General features: G+C 44.9%; 1 protein-coding gene across 1 annotated transcript in view; it reads left to right on the top strand.

Annotated features, from left to right (window-relative positions):
• The window catches only part of LOC144784001 (uncharacterized), a 1599281-nt gene that overhangs the window by 213588 nt on the left and 1369497 nt on the right, over positions 1-16196 (top strand). The gene's annotated exons all lie outside the window — the stretch shown is intronic.

Raw genomic sequence — 16196 nt, 5'->3', positions numbered from 1 at the left:
CTATTCCCATACTAGCAGCAGTATCTGTCAATTTTTCATGAAGTACTCGGACATTGCGGGTAAGACTTTTGCACATAAACAACAGCTCTTCTTCAGAGTAGGTATTTAATCTGTCTAATCCTACGTTTCCTGCCATTAATTCTTCTATTTCTACTCTCAGTTTGTAGAGGTCTAAAGGTTTCGTTTGCGAAGTTTGCTTCTCTAATTCTTGACTCCATCTTTCAATTTCCTCAGGTGTAACCAAAGTGACGCTTCTAGTACCCGAAGTCGATTCCATTTGAATCTCCCTCGTATTAAAAGGATTATGCCTTTTCTGCATCCTTTTCCCTGTATTTCTAATGGGCAGATACATTAGTGAGACTTCAGATTCACACTCACTCGTCTGTTCATCTACAATTAAGGGTTCTGGTCTGGGCTGTGCTATGACGGGAGTAATGACAGGAGGTTTTGGACTTTCATGCCGATCCCCGTACAATGGAACCACGGGTCCGATTGTTACTGGGATTGTCAATGCTTCAGGACTGGTATTTAACTGGGAAATTTTCAGAATTATCTCAGCTCTCTGCTTTGCTAGAATTTCTCGCTCCTTTTCTTCCAGTAATCTCTCTAAGGATTTGTCATGTAACACCTGCGGGGTCAGTGTGGGAGCATAACTTGGGGCAGTGGGATGTGTCTCACTAGGTCCTTCACCATAATTTGGTCTTGGGAACAAACTTCCTGTACCTAGGGATCTTCGTTCTTCCTCATAATGTGGCTGTAATAACGGCATTCCTGAACTTGAGGGTCTCATCTCGCCTCCGTAGGGAGGTCGAGAACAAAAATCTCCTTCACGGGAATATCCTGTCTCCCCACTAGCTGATATTCTGGGGTAAATATTTCTGGTATCCACTGGTCCTAGACTCTTGGTATAGGGAGGTATGTGGTAACCCCCTCCTACACTTGCGGACCTAGCTTCTTCCTGGGGAGGAAGTCTTCGGGAAATATCTCCTGCACTGGAAGGTCGATGTCCTTCATTATAAGGAGGCGGACTTCTCATACATATGTCATCTAATAATTCATCATCCGACTCTCCGATGGGTACCCAATGTTTAGATTTTTCCAACCGTTTCTTCCCCCCAGAAGGATCATCTGCTGGCATCATGGGAAACAGTCCTTCTACAATCATATTCTGCCTCCACTGTTTCATCTTTTTGGCTCGTGCTTCCTGCTTCAACTTTGGATAAAATTTTGTTAGCCCTTTATCCATCCGTGGCTTATCCCTTTCGAAAGCCTCGATTTTCCATTCCTTTAGTGCTTCATACTGCGTTAATCTAGGTCTGGGATGTAAATCATTCATTCGGGTTCTCAGATTGAATAGAATTCTGCTGTTAAATGTTCCATCTAACGGAAAAGCCAATACTCCGTCGTCTTTCGTGTATTCCGCCCAATTCTCCAACCATACACATGTGTTGTACCCTTTATCGAACATCATGAAAGATGCGGGAGTGTTGGGTGGCGGTATGACAACACCTTCTCTAGTTTTAATCGGCTTGTCCTTTTTGAAATAATTTTTCACTTTGTTTACAAGAGACACTTTTCTCTTATTTCCGTACATAATGTCGTTTTTAACGCCTTTCCACTGATCGTTCTCAAATCCCATATGCCGTGGATCAGGTCTGGTATGCGGTCTATACGAATGCCACATACGATTTTTACGAGTGACTTTGTTTACAAAAATCACTTCCAATCCGAGTGCGCTTATTATTTTCGTGCGACCAATGAAATGCACGAGTTCAAATATTCTCGACCAATGGGTGCGCGGCCTTTCGCGAGACAGTTTTCACGCTTCGGCGCTCACCCCTCCTTTACAATTTCAGCTCTGCTACCAGCTCGCTACGCCTACCAATCCCAGCGCGGCACGGAGTGACGTCAGAGCAGCTTCGCGACTGACTCCCTCCTTCACAAGGTAACGGAAACTTTCTTTCTTTCTAAAGTGCTTAGTGCTTGGTTATTAACAACGAATACACATTCGCCACTGTGCTCAAGTGTCTAGACAGGAAAGAAATTTTCACTGCAAGTAAACTACTTCCATTTACTTTTCACTCACTACGAGTAGATCTCTTCTGCCTACCCTTCACACTAGCATTGGGGCACCTGCTACTTCCCTAGACTCATCCACCTTTCCGGGATATATCCGAGCCTAAAGTTTCACCAGCGAGCCCTTTTGCTTTCACTCAAGCTCCGATGAACCTGCTACTCTTCCGGTGCGACCCTCACTTAGGTTATGCCACAGTAGGAATTTTGCCAATGAACCTCGTCACTAACATTTATTCAATCATACATTCAGAAAAACCCTAGTTAGTGCTTCCAGTTCTGCCTAACCTGCACCAACTTTCCTTAGAGCAAATGACCTCAAAGCAAGTGGATTCTATTCACCACTCGCTATTCAATTCCCCGGGGATTCCTAACAACATAAAAGACGTTTTACGTACGAATGGATTAATACATATAACAGTATAATAACAAGAATAATAATTTTAAAACATTTCATAATTTTTCAAAGTAAACAATTTTCAAGCGAGTGATCAATTCTCTTGAAGCGCCTACTCTTATAGCAGCATCCAACTTAGCTAGACTAACTAGTCCTACCTAACCTTTAGCTATTCCCTAACCATCCTCGATGCTACCAGAAAATTACTGCTAGAGATCGCGGGTCACCCGACCAATAATTTCGCCACTTCTGGCTTCGGGCCCATATACTTTACTTTATCATATACATTGATCAGATGACCACACAATCTACTACCAATAATTGTGAGTTCCCTTTCGATTTATTTCCAATGTACCCAACTTACCATCCACCGTTATGGGTACCTATGACCACGATGGGTCAGGGAGCTAGCTGTAAAAGGAAAGGCAGCAAAATACAAAACCCAACTTATTGTACTTTATTTCATGAAATGACCACGAACAACTGGAAGTTTTAAAGGATTTTATCTAAAGTTCATTCTCAGAAATAAGTAGATTTACAAGAAGAAGACAATCAATAATCAAGAAAACGAAAAGTACATAGCTATAGAGAAATAATGTCAAAATAACCATTGAATTTCTGATATGAGATGCAACGGGAATATGCTATGCAGATTCAGAAGAAAGTTTAAGAATGGACATTTATTAAGGAACAATCTTATGCACGTACTAGAGAGTCCCTATTGGAAAAGTTTTATACTATGGTAAATTCAGAGATCCTATATGTCTATAGGAGAGTTCAAAATACGCTATGCATTAAGGGAATTACTTTAGTCAGTTTTATACGAGAAAATTATAGACCACATAAGCAAATTGTAAACTGATAATGGAAAAATGATTTCTAAAAAGGTAGGGTAACATAGGAACATGCTATGAAATGCAAACTGTAAATGATTTTAATGAGATGCAATGATTGCGGAGAAAAGCATGGAAAATTAACATATGCAAATGGTATGTCTTTATTGAAGCAATGACAGAAAAATAGAAAGGGCAGTTTCAGAGATTTCAGCAAGATATTTACCTAGACTGGTGTGAAAACCAACCCTGGCCACGGGTCAGTTAAGGACAGGATATACCCCAAGGAATAGCCGTCATCAATGGGACAGCAGGTGCAGAATGGACACCTCAGGACAGGACAGGAAACCCAGATTAGGATCAGGACAGGACCACCAGCACACGACCAGCACCCGCAGTTCGGAAGCAACGCCTGCGCTCCACCCTCTCTGCAGTTATCGATCAGAACCCCGATTGGGTTAGCGAACTCCCCAGCAAAGTGCTCCGCCAGCACTTAAGGTTTAGTAAAACCCTAGTCTATGGTCAAATTCGGACAGAGTGCTCCGCAGCGCTCTGTATATTCAGTCACCTATTGAGTGCGTTGGGTCAGTGACAGGTCAGCTATTCAGACAAGTCGGACAATTTCCCTAGGTGAACCTAGGCTAGATATACTGTTTTGGGACAGTGTACCACCCCCCAAATGTTGCAAAGTGTCAGAATCCCCAATTTCGATTGGTCCTAAGGTAGGATTTGGTTAACACACCAATCAGAACCGACTATTCTAAGGCCTATTTTGCATCCTAAGGTGCCGCCTAGCAAGATTGGGGTTCCCACGAGAAGTCGCAGGAAATACAATGGAAAGAAATACAATGTATTCAAATAGGGTACAAGTTAGGCATTCTCGCTGGGTGAAGGTGCATCTTCCCATGCAGGCTCTGGCAGCAACCTTCTTTGGCTTGGTTTCAATGCCACCGCACCACGACTGATTCTGCGCAGTAGTGCCCTCCAAGATGGACTCCCCAGCCCCATCACCCCTCAGTGCCGAGGATACATGAAAAGTAAGCGAAAACAAATTAGTACATAGAAATAAATGAATGTATTACATGTCATGGTTTCATATTTTAGTTTCATCATTGTAAAAATATACTATGCAATTACGGGTAAGTGCTACACATAACGACACGATAAGCAATAGCACGAGCTTCAATTCATTATCACCTTAAGCTGCCCTTTTATGGCGATTACGCATGCGCACCCTTTCCCTCCAAAACTATCTCTACGCAAAGTCACGTGAGTGTGACTGACGCATGCGCAGAAGAGGAAAGTCAAGCAGCGGCCATGTTAGGAACAAGAATTAATCGTATTAGTAGAACACATAGGCAAGCATCTCTATGATACCCACGCACATTCAAAATACATAAAATTTAGTAAAACAAACAATTGAAGTTACGAGATTATAATAGATTTTCGAGGTTCTTGACTCGAGCAAGTCGCGATGCGAAATCTTGCTCTATCAGTAGCACTAGCACCTGCATTATATTGCAGTTGTGTAGGGTGGGGTGTTGAGTCACCTCACCATGAAACCCAGTCAAAACTACTCCAGCTCCACAGAGACTGTACTCAATAAAACATGACGCAAAGAAGCAAGTCAGGGAGATACTAGATCAACCTGAAAACCAAGGTGTAATTGAAGATTGTACCTCTTCCATGAATAATCAGTTGTTTCCCGTAATGAAACCCGACAATTCATACCATATAGTTTTACACTACTAGTCTACAGGCATTTGAACACATGCATGAAAACATTCCCAGTACAAAATGCCCACAGTGCCGCATTAATGAATAACATTGTGAAGAAGAAATGCAAAACAACATTAGATTTCTCAAATGGATTCTTTTGCCAAACTATTGTGCCTGAAAGCAGATATTTGACAGCATTTTCAGACTTAGACTCTCAAGTCCAATTCTGTAGACTGACCCAAGGGTATAAGAATAGCCCGGGTTGTTTTCAGCAAGAGTATCAGAGTTACTTCAAAATTGTGATGAGGAGGTATTGCCATATGTGGATGATGTTTATCTGACAGATGATGAATTATAGGATCATTTGAACAGGGTGAACAACCTAATTCTGTGGTTTGCCACTGAGGGCTAGAAATATAACTGTAAAATATAAAAAAATTGTCCACCTCAATGTCCTACTTTGGGATATGAGCTCTCAAGTAAAGGGAAAAGCCTGGCTGCAAATTTTTAGATAAATGTGCGCTGCTCCAACCTCCTGAATGGACACTATCTTCCAGAATGCTCTGCAGTACCAAATGTGAACTTGCTCCTAAAACTGCATATGTCATCACACCATGAACAAAGAGACCTCTCCTTAGTGAAAATTACAGCAGTTCCAGAAGGAACAGTATGGGGTAGGGTTTCATATGATGTATATAATCCAACTGAACTTTTGAAAATACCACATTTGTTTAAAATTTCTTTAAATGATATCATCACCTCCAGTACTTTCTCTGATGATTAGGACTTTGAAACTGTAAATACAATGCTGTCTGATTTAGAACAATCTGCTGCATTTTTCAGTAATGAATTGTATGATGATACGTCTGATTTCGACACCATGTATTGTTACCAACACTATGATCATCATTTCTTGCACAAAGCGAGTATCACATGTACTATTTTTCCTTACCATCGATGAGAACATTGCCCAACACCAATAAAAGGTAGTTCAACATCATTTGCTCAAACGTTTGCCTATTTTTCTGGGTTTAATACTTCAGACCCAAGGTCTCATTATTATAAGCTTGCACCTACACTTGCAAAGAAAAAATATGCTCACAAATACGAAACAGATATACTCTGCATCCTTTATTTTCCAGCTGTCTTTACAAGGTCTTGACTTTTGGAGGGAGACCGTAGACACAATATCTGTCTGGGGGACTAAAGATTGGCAGGTTAAGGGAACTTAGGTCTTATTTAGAGCATGCTTATAGCACAGCAAATTCTTTTCCTGAACAATACAGTGCATCAGACATGATGTCTTTGTTAACCAAGATAAAAAAACTTGAACACACCTCAGATGCCCTTACATACAAACTTTGAGAGGTGGAAAAACTATACACAACATAGTGAAGATACTCTAGATTACATTTTACATGATGGTTCGTACAAATCATCAGACCCCAATTGAAAGGGATGGTTGGTTTGGCCTAACAACTAGCGGTGGCGAAATTTGCGAAGTTGCCTTTCGCAAAATTCTGCAAAACGGCAAAAAATCGCCGCAATCACGCGGAATTCCGCGTGCTCGTGGAGATTTCGGGGGCGGGGCTGCTTTGCGAGTTCACATGCCTCTTGATAGGGCCAGACCCTAATCACTAGTACAGCCCACCACTAATCCTGCCCCCACACAGCCCCATCCTGTGCCTCCAAGTTCTGCTTAGGAATGGGCTCTACCTACCTATGCACAGATTGTAGGAGGCTTTTGACAATACCAGAGACCCCCGCACATGCCTTACTGCACTGGTGAGAGTTAGCATCAACCCTGTTAACCCTACAATGGGGTCCTCAGAGGCTGAACGTCCTTTCACGGGGCCACCGTCCACCTTACAACGGCAGCTGCTTGATGCCGTCCCTGCTCTTTCAAAGCCCTAACATATAATAAAGACATGGAAAGCAGCTGTTGCATGTAGAATTGTAACACCGCATTTTCAAGAATTCCACCAGGAATTAACTGCGCGTGCTATTACTGCGACCACCCCCCAGCCACCCCTCTCAGTGCATCCAGTAAAATGGGCAAATGCGCTGCGAGAGGCGAACATTGAAAACACCTCAACCGAGTCAGATACAACCTACCCCAACCCAGTGTGATCCGGAATACACACCCGGTGTCTTGAAGTCCACACGCTGGAGTGTATTTAGGACGAATGTGTCATATAAGCTTTAAAGTTTGTCGCACCAACAATGCAACGCTGAAGGGGCAGGTATAACATCCTGTTTAGGAGCAGTTTTTCTACCTGTGCCTAAACACAGTTTTGTGACCATCGCAGGGCCCATAGAATCTCTGCTGGACTTACATGAAGGGGGCCCTGGCAAGGGGGGCTCGCACCGACTGATGCCAGTTGCCGAAAACGAACTTCTCTTGAAATATTCACTCTGACCCCTCACTCTTTTATCAATGCCTTTTTAGGATGATTTGCCTCCAAGTGCCTTGAAGGCACAGTTTATTGCTCCCCCGCTACTTTGTAGAAACCATTATTGCACCCCACTGCCAGCACCCCTTAGCTCCTGGTTAAATCACCATGAGGCGCTATCTAGTGCCTATGTAGGAAGATAACACAGCCCTTTATAGCCAGGTCTGACGTCTCAAGAGAGCTCTGACATCTCAGAAGACCGTCCTTGATTTTTGTGAGAGGAGTATCGTGCCAGAATGAATCCCTCATGCCCCCCAATTCCGTTCCGCCGCGGATCACGGAAGTTTAAACATTTTCGCGATCAGCTCATTCTGCGAAAATGTCTAAATTTTACACGTTCCGTGAGTGGAATGGAATTTGCTGCCCACCCCTACTATCAACACAAACGGGTGTTAGTCAAGATTCAAGGGTACCACCAAAGGGTTTAGTATCCATAGGCCTACCCTATGTTACATACAAACATAACACTCAGTGGTGGTGACATCTTACAGTGTTGGGAAGGTATGCCTGAAGTGGCTAAGAACCTCAACACTGTCCCAGGTGAAACAACACTTGTCCTAACTTTCAGATGACATGGATGATAGGTACCCGGAAACCACATCAAAAGTGCTTCTTATATGCTATTTACAATAAAGTATTGAAAATCTCGCAATGTGGGCTTGACCGTGTTAACCTAGAAAAGGGTTTGGCTGTGGTCGACACTGGTATGACCACCCTTACATCCAGAATGTATTCACTGGGCAACATTGTGTCTTCTCCAATAGATATAATGGAACAGTATTTGTCTATTCTTCAACATGGGCAATCACAATTCGCTTCATTCTATTATTGAGCTGGACGCTATATTCACTGCATTCTGGTCACGTGCCCTGGTGGTACATCGACAGTACGTCTCTGTTTTCTACCTACAATCTAACTGAAAGACAGAGACCTATGGCACAAAGAGATGCAAAATATACAATGCTGCACATTGAAAAATTGGACCAATTACCTTTTTCTGTGGGTGAGTCACCTTTCACAGAATGGTTAATTCATGGCCATATTACAATGCCGGTCACGTCTTTTCAATTTCAATACTGCCTACAGTATCCCCAAGTAGGGAGATATCAAGCAATGGGTGAGGGCTACATACATGAATCCTGGGAATTACCATATAGAATTAGATGCAGTAATGGGGACACTGAAGTTTTCCATAGCGGTTCAGACTGTAAAAATTCTTTGAGTGGGTCAAGATATTATGCTTCATGGAGCATGTAATGCTTCAGTTGCAAATGTATTGTGTCACTTGAAAGGATTTGTGGTTGCTGTGATGCATCTGGTATTCAAACTACTCTTGAATAGGAGTTATTTGAAGTTGAATGATCAAGGTTGTTGTGGGATGCTGCAAGACATTACATATCCGGCCACAGTAAGCTCCAGGGTTTCTTGTTGTATGCAAGTATTGTTGGCCTCTGCAACTGGACCCCGGTCAGCACCGAAGACACCACCCGCACGATGAACACCATCCACTCCGGATCCCCATCCGACCCCTGCCCCCACCACGTCTTCAACAAGGCCGACGCCATCATCGCACCCCATCTCCGGGACATCATCAACACCTCCTTCCACACCGCCACCTTCCCGGAGAGTTGGAAGCACGCCGAGCTCAGTGCCCTCCTGAAGAAACCAACAGCAGACCCCACCGACCTCAAGAATTTCCACCCCATCTCGCTCCTCCCTTTTCCTGCAAAAGTCATCGAGAAGACCGTCAACAGACAGCTCGCCACCTTCCTCGAGACGAATGGATGCCTCGACCCCTCGCAGTCCGGTTTTCGAGCCAACCACAGCACCGAGACTGCCCTGATCGCAGCCACCGATGACATCAGATCCCTGCTCGACAACGGGGAAACATCGGCCCTCATCCTCCTGGACCTCTCTGCTGCGTTCGACACTGTCTGCCACCGCAACCTAGTGCAGCGCCTCAGCAACATCGGAATCCAAGAGAAGGCACTGGAGTGGATCATCTCGTTCCTCGCCGGAAGAACCCAGAGAGTCCGCCTCCCCCCGTTCAGATCCGAGGCCACCGAAGTCATCTGCGGCGTACCACAAGGATATTCACTCAGCCCAAACCTCTTCAACGTCTACATGAGCCCCCTCGCAGCCATCGCACGCCAACACAACCTCAACATCATCTCCTACGCCGACGATACTCAGCTGATCCTCTCCCTCGCCAACAACCCTGCCACCGCCAGAGCCAGCCTACACGAAGGGATGAAAGACGTCGCCGAGTGGATGAAGAACAGCCGCCTGAAACTGAACTCAGACAAGACGGAAGTCCTCATCCTGGGATCATCGACCTCCGCCTGGGACGGTTCCTGGTGGCCCCCTGCCCTGGGCACCACTCCCAAACCAACGGACCACGCACGCAACCTGGGCTTCATCCTGGACTCCTCCCTCTCGATGACCAGACAAGTCAACGCCGTCTCCTCATCGTGCTTCAACACCCTGCGCATGCTCCGCAAGATCTTCCGATGGATCCCCACCGAAACCAGGAAGACCGTCACCCAGGCACTCGTCACAAGCCGAGTGGACTATGGGAACACCCTCTACGCTGGAACCACAGCCAAACTTCAGAAAAGGGTCCAGCGCATCCAGAATGTCTACGCACGACTCGTCTTGGACATCCCCCGACACAGCCACATCTCCGGCCACCTGAGAGACCTGCACTGGCTCCCCGTCAGCAAGAGAATCACGTTCAGGCTCCTCACCCATGCACACAAGGCTCTCCACGACCTGGGCCCCAAGTACCTCAATGACCGCCTGACCTTCTACACGCCCACACGCAGCTACGATCGACCAGCCACGCCCTCGCCGCCGTACCACGCATCCGCAGAGCCACCGCCGGAGGAAGATCCTTCTCCTACCTGGCAGCCAAGACTTGGAACTCCCTCCCCATCCACCTTCAGCTGACCCAAGACCATCTCTCCTTCAGGAAGCAGCTCAAGACCTGGCTGTTCGAGCAGTGACGTACCCCTCTCCCCCAGCGCCTTGAGACCCTTCCGGGTGAGTAGCGCGCTATACAAATGCCTTGATTGACTGATTGATTGATTGATTGACTGACCCACACAGTCAGGGCGGCACCGCTATGGCCTTCGTTGAATGTTTCCCTCATACAGTTTGATTCTCTGAGCAGACTGAAAGCCATGCTTTTATATAAGTATGTGGCCTTAACCTCAGCCTGAGAGACCTTTGATCTCCAGGTTGCAAGGTCTTTGGTTGAGATGAAGGCACTAGTCCATACAAACTTCCTGCTTAATTTTGGAGAAGTGGTACATCATATCTTTAACACGTCTGATACAAGCGGGACGGTGCACCTATTTAAGAGTATAGGTTCTGGACTATTGAGCACCTTTCAGACAACCTTTGGAGTTATTCCATCATTTATAAAGCCGCATTAGGAAGCATTTTTGGAGGGCTTCCACTGGTCCTTCTCCTTGTAGTGGGTATCCATGTTTTAATTTTTCTGCTACGTAATGGACGTCCCAGCCTCCAAAGAGACAAAAAAAGCACTCTTGGTGAGACATTGCTGTTATTGCATGGTACTTCATCTGGGCACACCTCGGCTTCAGGAGCTAAGTGAAAATAGGTTCCTATCATTCTGATAAGTCTTGGTTAGCTGCGTCTTGCCTGTGCTCCGCTGCCTCTTCTGCGGATACGAATGCGTGTTGGATATATGCCTATTACTTCCATCAGTTGCACCACCGGACGTAGACATACTACTGGACCCCTTTAAGGTCCACGTATTACAGCGTCCTTGGTGTATTCTCATGTGGATGTCAGCATTCTTAGAGCCACCACAGGATGCTGCAGCTCCTGTTGGAATGGATACCGGCTCTGCAACAGGCTCACTGGTGTTTCAGTGCTTCCTAAGCTTCTGTTGTGGAAACCGGAGAGGATCACCTTTGCTCTATTGACCTGATCCAAGAGGTGTTACAGAGACTCTCATCTGTGCAGGCAAGCGAGCTCGATGTTGTGTCTCCCACACAGTAAACATTTGGCTCTCTGTGTGCTGGGAACAATTCAGCCTTTTAAAAAAGACAAACCAAAGTGGAATTCAAAACATCATTTTTGTTTTGTTTTTCTCCTGCTCTCACTGAGCACCATGGCTTTCCATGTGCTCAGCTGAGCTTACAAGTATTGACTATTTTGGAGGACTCATAGAGCTTTTTAATTTTTACATTGTTTTTCAAACACCATGTGTTACATCTGGGGGTCTCTTGTTGGCAGAGGTAAGTTCCTCTGTCCTAATAGGGACCCTTGTTTCTAGTCAGGGTAAGGGGGATACACACTATTGAAAACCCCTGCTCACCCCCTTGGTAGCTTGGCATGAACAGGCAGGCTTATCCCCAAGGCAACGTGTAAAGTATTTGCAACAACACCCACAGTAACACAGTGAAACACCACAAATGGACGCCACACAAGTTATTTATAAAAATATAAATTCCTTTATCTGATTAGGCAGACTCAAAACAACATAAAAGCAACATACAAAAAATTATTTCTCTCTAGCAATGTTTCTTTGGTAAAGGTTCACTTTTAGCAAGTTTTTCTTGTAATTCTTCTAGTCCCAAAAACGGGGGCTCAACAGTTCAGTTTTGATTACCTCACAACAGTAGCGCTGATCTCTTTGCGAGCGCCTGCACTGTCCGGTTCGTGAGGCATGGACTTCCCCCTCTGTGGAATGTAGGCTCTGGTACTGCAGCTCTTAGTCGGAATGCTGCCCTCGGTACAAACAAAAGGACGTTGTCCTTCAATATTGCCCCCACTGCATTTTATGAAATCAAAAGGACGCTGTCCTTCAATATTGCCCCGCTGCACTTTGTAACTAAAACAGAGAATGCAGCTTTGCCAGACTACTTTGAATCAACGATGCCCCTGCGGTACGAACAGCCAACACTGCGCCCCTGCTCAGTAATTCGCAGCCCCCACACCATCACTCCACCCTCTCCTGGCCTCGCACAGACACAGCGCAGCTGGGTGCATTTACCTGGGGCTGCTCTGGCGGTGTCTCCTCCTTCCTTTGCGGACCTCCAACTGGAGCCCTTCTCCTCCTGCGGCACGGCTGTGGTGGAGATGGGACTTCCTTCTTCCGCTCTGCTTCTAGGTGACGTAGTCACGGGAGTCCGGTTTGCTAGGCAACCCTCCGGCTTTGCTCCGGGCACAGTGCAGCTCCTCTCTTCAGCGTACCCGGCCTCGGGCAGGCAGCTTGATTAGCGCCGGTGATTTAAAGAGGACACACAGCAATCCTGGGGAGTGGGGGCCGGTGGTGATAGAATACGGCCCTCAGTACTTCACTCTGGTCCCAGGCCGGCGTCGGTGATGCATGCAGCGCTCTTGGTGCTTCTGGAGAGCGGGGAGGCGTGTGGGCAAGACGGTCTCACGGTGGCACCAGCAATGTCCTGGGGGTGCACAATTATCCCCAGAGATAGCAGCAACAGAGGAGCACGGTGCAGGGAGAATTACTGGAGTTCTTAGGTTAAACTTTTGTATTCCTAAGTTTGCAACAGGAGGCCAGATCGTCTCAGGCCCTTGGAGACAGGTACACTTCAGAGGGGACAAAGCCCACAGCACAGCTGCTCTTCAAGCAAGGGGGACACAGCACACAGCAGAAAGTCCTTTAGTCCTCTTCCTCAGCAATAACCGCAACTGCAGGTCAGCTCCCAGACACACAGCAATGGCAGAACTTTTCCTCAGTCTTCCTGGCTATTCTTCTTTGGCAGGGATTCCTTCTTGAGCATGTTTTTCCCAATCTTAAGTTTAGGGGTTTCAGCTCAGATATTTATACCCCAAAAGTCTTTGTTCTTCATGTGTGAGAGGTCTTGGACACAGTCCAAACCAGTTCTGGGTACACTCTGCCAGTGCACATCTTCTTCCTTTGTGAGTGTGGGCCAGGACTATCAGACACACTGCAAGAGGTAGAGCCAGCATTGTGGAAGCCAGGCACAGCCCTATTCAGATCCAGGTGCTACTCCTCCCACTACTCTACATGCAGATAGGTCTATTCAGCCTAGTGCTGACTCACCCAGCCTCCTGGAGCCACCCCAGCCCCTGTCACTCACAAACCAGACAGTCAATTCACAAACAGGTAGAGGCACACAGGAAAGGTTGAACAAGAAATAGCCACTTTCTAAAAGTGCTATTTCCAAACTATTTCTGAGTTCAGGGATACCAGATTCCAAATTTCTATCTTGCTGCTATGGGAAGATATGCAGGTACACATGTTACACAGCATTCCCCATTCAATCCTATGGGCAAGATAGCCTTTCAATAGTGAAAAACGAAATTGGCAGTATTTCAATATCAGGACATGTTACCCACACAAGATCATGTCCTACCTTTCACATATACTGCACCCTGCCCAGGGGGGTACCGTGGGCCTACCATAGGGGTGTCCAATGTGTGAGAAAAGGGAAGGGTCAGGCCTGTCAAGTTTGTACACTGGCCAGGACAGCATGGCAGTTAACAAACTGTACACAGGCACTGCAGTGGCAGGCCAGAGACACCATTTTAGGGCTACTCGTGTGGGTGACACAATCAGTGCTGCAGGCCCACTAGTAGCATATGAATCTCCAGCCCTGGCACACTCAGTGCACTTTACTAGGGACCTACTGGTAAAAGAAATATGCCAATCATGGATAACCATATTTCATGAGACAGTGGTCCCAAACATCAATTTAGATTTAAAAACAATGATAAATATAGACCAAAATTGAAATCTATAATCAATGTCCAGCCGGACAGATTTAATAATCAGTATAATCAAATGTGGCAAAATATCAAACAATTTCCAAGTGGGACACAAGCCTGTGTCCAACTACCACATACATACCAACATAAAAAAGCACGAACAATTGCAAGGCAAGACAAAGTCTGTAAATTGATAAAAATTAAACAGACAATTATTAGTTAGGTACACTTTCTGTGATTTCACAATAAAGAGGTGTTTCAATCATCAAGTGTAAGTTGTCGACGATGTTTCGATCCTTTTTAAATGCAGGACCATCATCAGGACATTTCAATACATGCCTTTACTATATATAAAAGTTGCCATACATAATAAGTGACACCAGGACATACATAGAATAAAAACAACACAATACAAACAAGGAAATAAAGAAAGAAAAATTCACAAATTAGTACATTTTCTAGGGTTACTTTTAAATACAATTCTAAAAAGACACTGCAAACTGAAGTATATACATCTCAGAATTTACAACTATGCAGGAACCCATATAATAGGGCTATGTGATGAAAACTTGTGCAGCGTATTAAGACTATCTAGCATGTAGAATAGAGGTGAGGAAAAGAACTACACCACTGTGTCAAAATTGGGGTTTTACTGCTATGGTAAAGCACATGGGAATTTAAATTGCCTTCGAACGTTAAAAATTGAAAATTAATTATTAGAAAAATCAACAAGCGCGACATACCTCCAGTAATGTTAGATTTTTCTATTGGTATTTATAGACGGCAAGCTGCCAGTTTAAATCTAAAAAAGATGAAGTCAAAACTATAGGGTCATGGAGATACTTATCAGTGCCAGTATCAAGCTGGAGGAGGGGCACAAATTGCTTACCAGTTGTTAGCTCCACAAACTGATACATGAATATCGTCAATTAGGGTTACATGTACTCCCGTGGTGCACTCCTGTAGAATAAAGCAAGGACGTGCTCAGAGTGTGCATAGTAACAATTGAGGATGCTATAACAACTTACATCACAATTAGCCATCTTACCGATGAATAGGTGTAAGCATTCCCAAATGGGGGGTCGTAGAGACGAATGTGGGCACCACCCGAGCAATCGCTCAAATAATATCTGGTCAGTTCCTACAAAACAGACTGAAAAGATGCTTGGTTTCTGCAAACTACCGTCTGAATATTCAAAAACATGCTCCCCGTCAATTTAAGAAGAACGTCTTACCGAAAAAATAATGTGAAGCTCCCGTAATAGGGGGTCTGGCGCATCCAATACCAAAATACGGTATGTAGTCGAGATAATACTCGATCTGTTTAGGGCAAAAGGATGTTATCTTAAGAAACGCCAAAGTCAGATGATCAATATCAGGTGAGGCGCAAGATTTCACTGACCAAAATGGGTGCCATCTTGAAAAGGATAGTAACTTGCATAAATGCAATAGGTACTAGCAACCCGTGAATGCCAAATCGGGCATTATATCACAAGGACTGATAATTCGTTCCATCAAAAACTATTTGACGATGTAATGCTGTTCAAAAAAAGGGGGGGGGGACAGAATTTGTACAGAGAATTAAATAATTATGCCGAAATATACCGCCAAAAAAGGGCTAACACCTACTACGGTATATTGTTACTGGCACTAATCACACAACATATATCACACGGATGAGAAGTGTGAATGCCCACAATTTTTAACAGTGGAGGGTAAAGAGCGTGTTAGGGACAGATACAGCGGCCATTTTGAAATGGTAAAAACATCACAAGGAACTATCCTAAGGTGCCCATTAGCAGTACAATTCATCAGATGCCTAGAACACTGAAAGTAAATATTCAATGGCAAAGCAGATTGCTGCTTATGACGCAAATCAATATTAAGAATGGTAAATTGTCGGCGATCAGTTTAAATACCATACATCCAATTTTACACATTGAAAAACAATTCTCACCTAACAACAAAAGGTTACTGTTGTAGTAAACAATTTTG

Source organism: Lissotriton helveticus, chromosome 10, assembly GCF_964261635.1.
Source record: "Lissotriton helveticus chromosome 10, aLisHel1.1, whole genome shotgun sequence".
Taxonomy (NCBI): domain Eukaryota; kingdom Metazoa; phylum Chordata; class Amphibia; order Caudata; family Salamandridae; genus Lissotriton; species Lissotriton helveticus.
The sequence above is the reverse complement of the archived record's forward strand: the minus strand, read 5'-3'. Positions and strand labels throughout refer to the sequence as shown.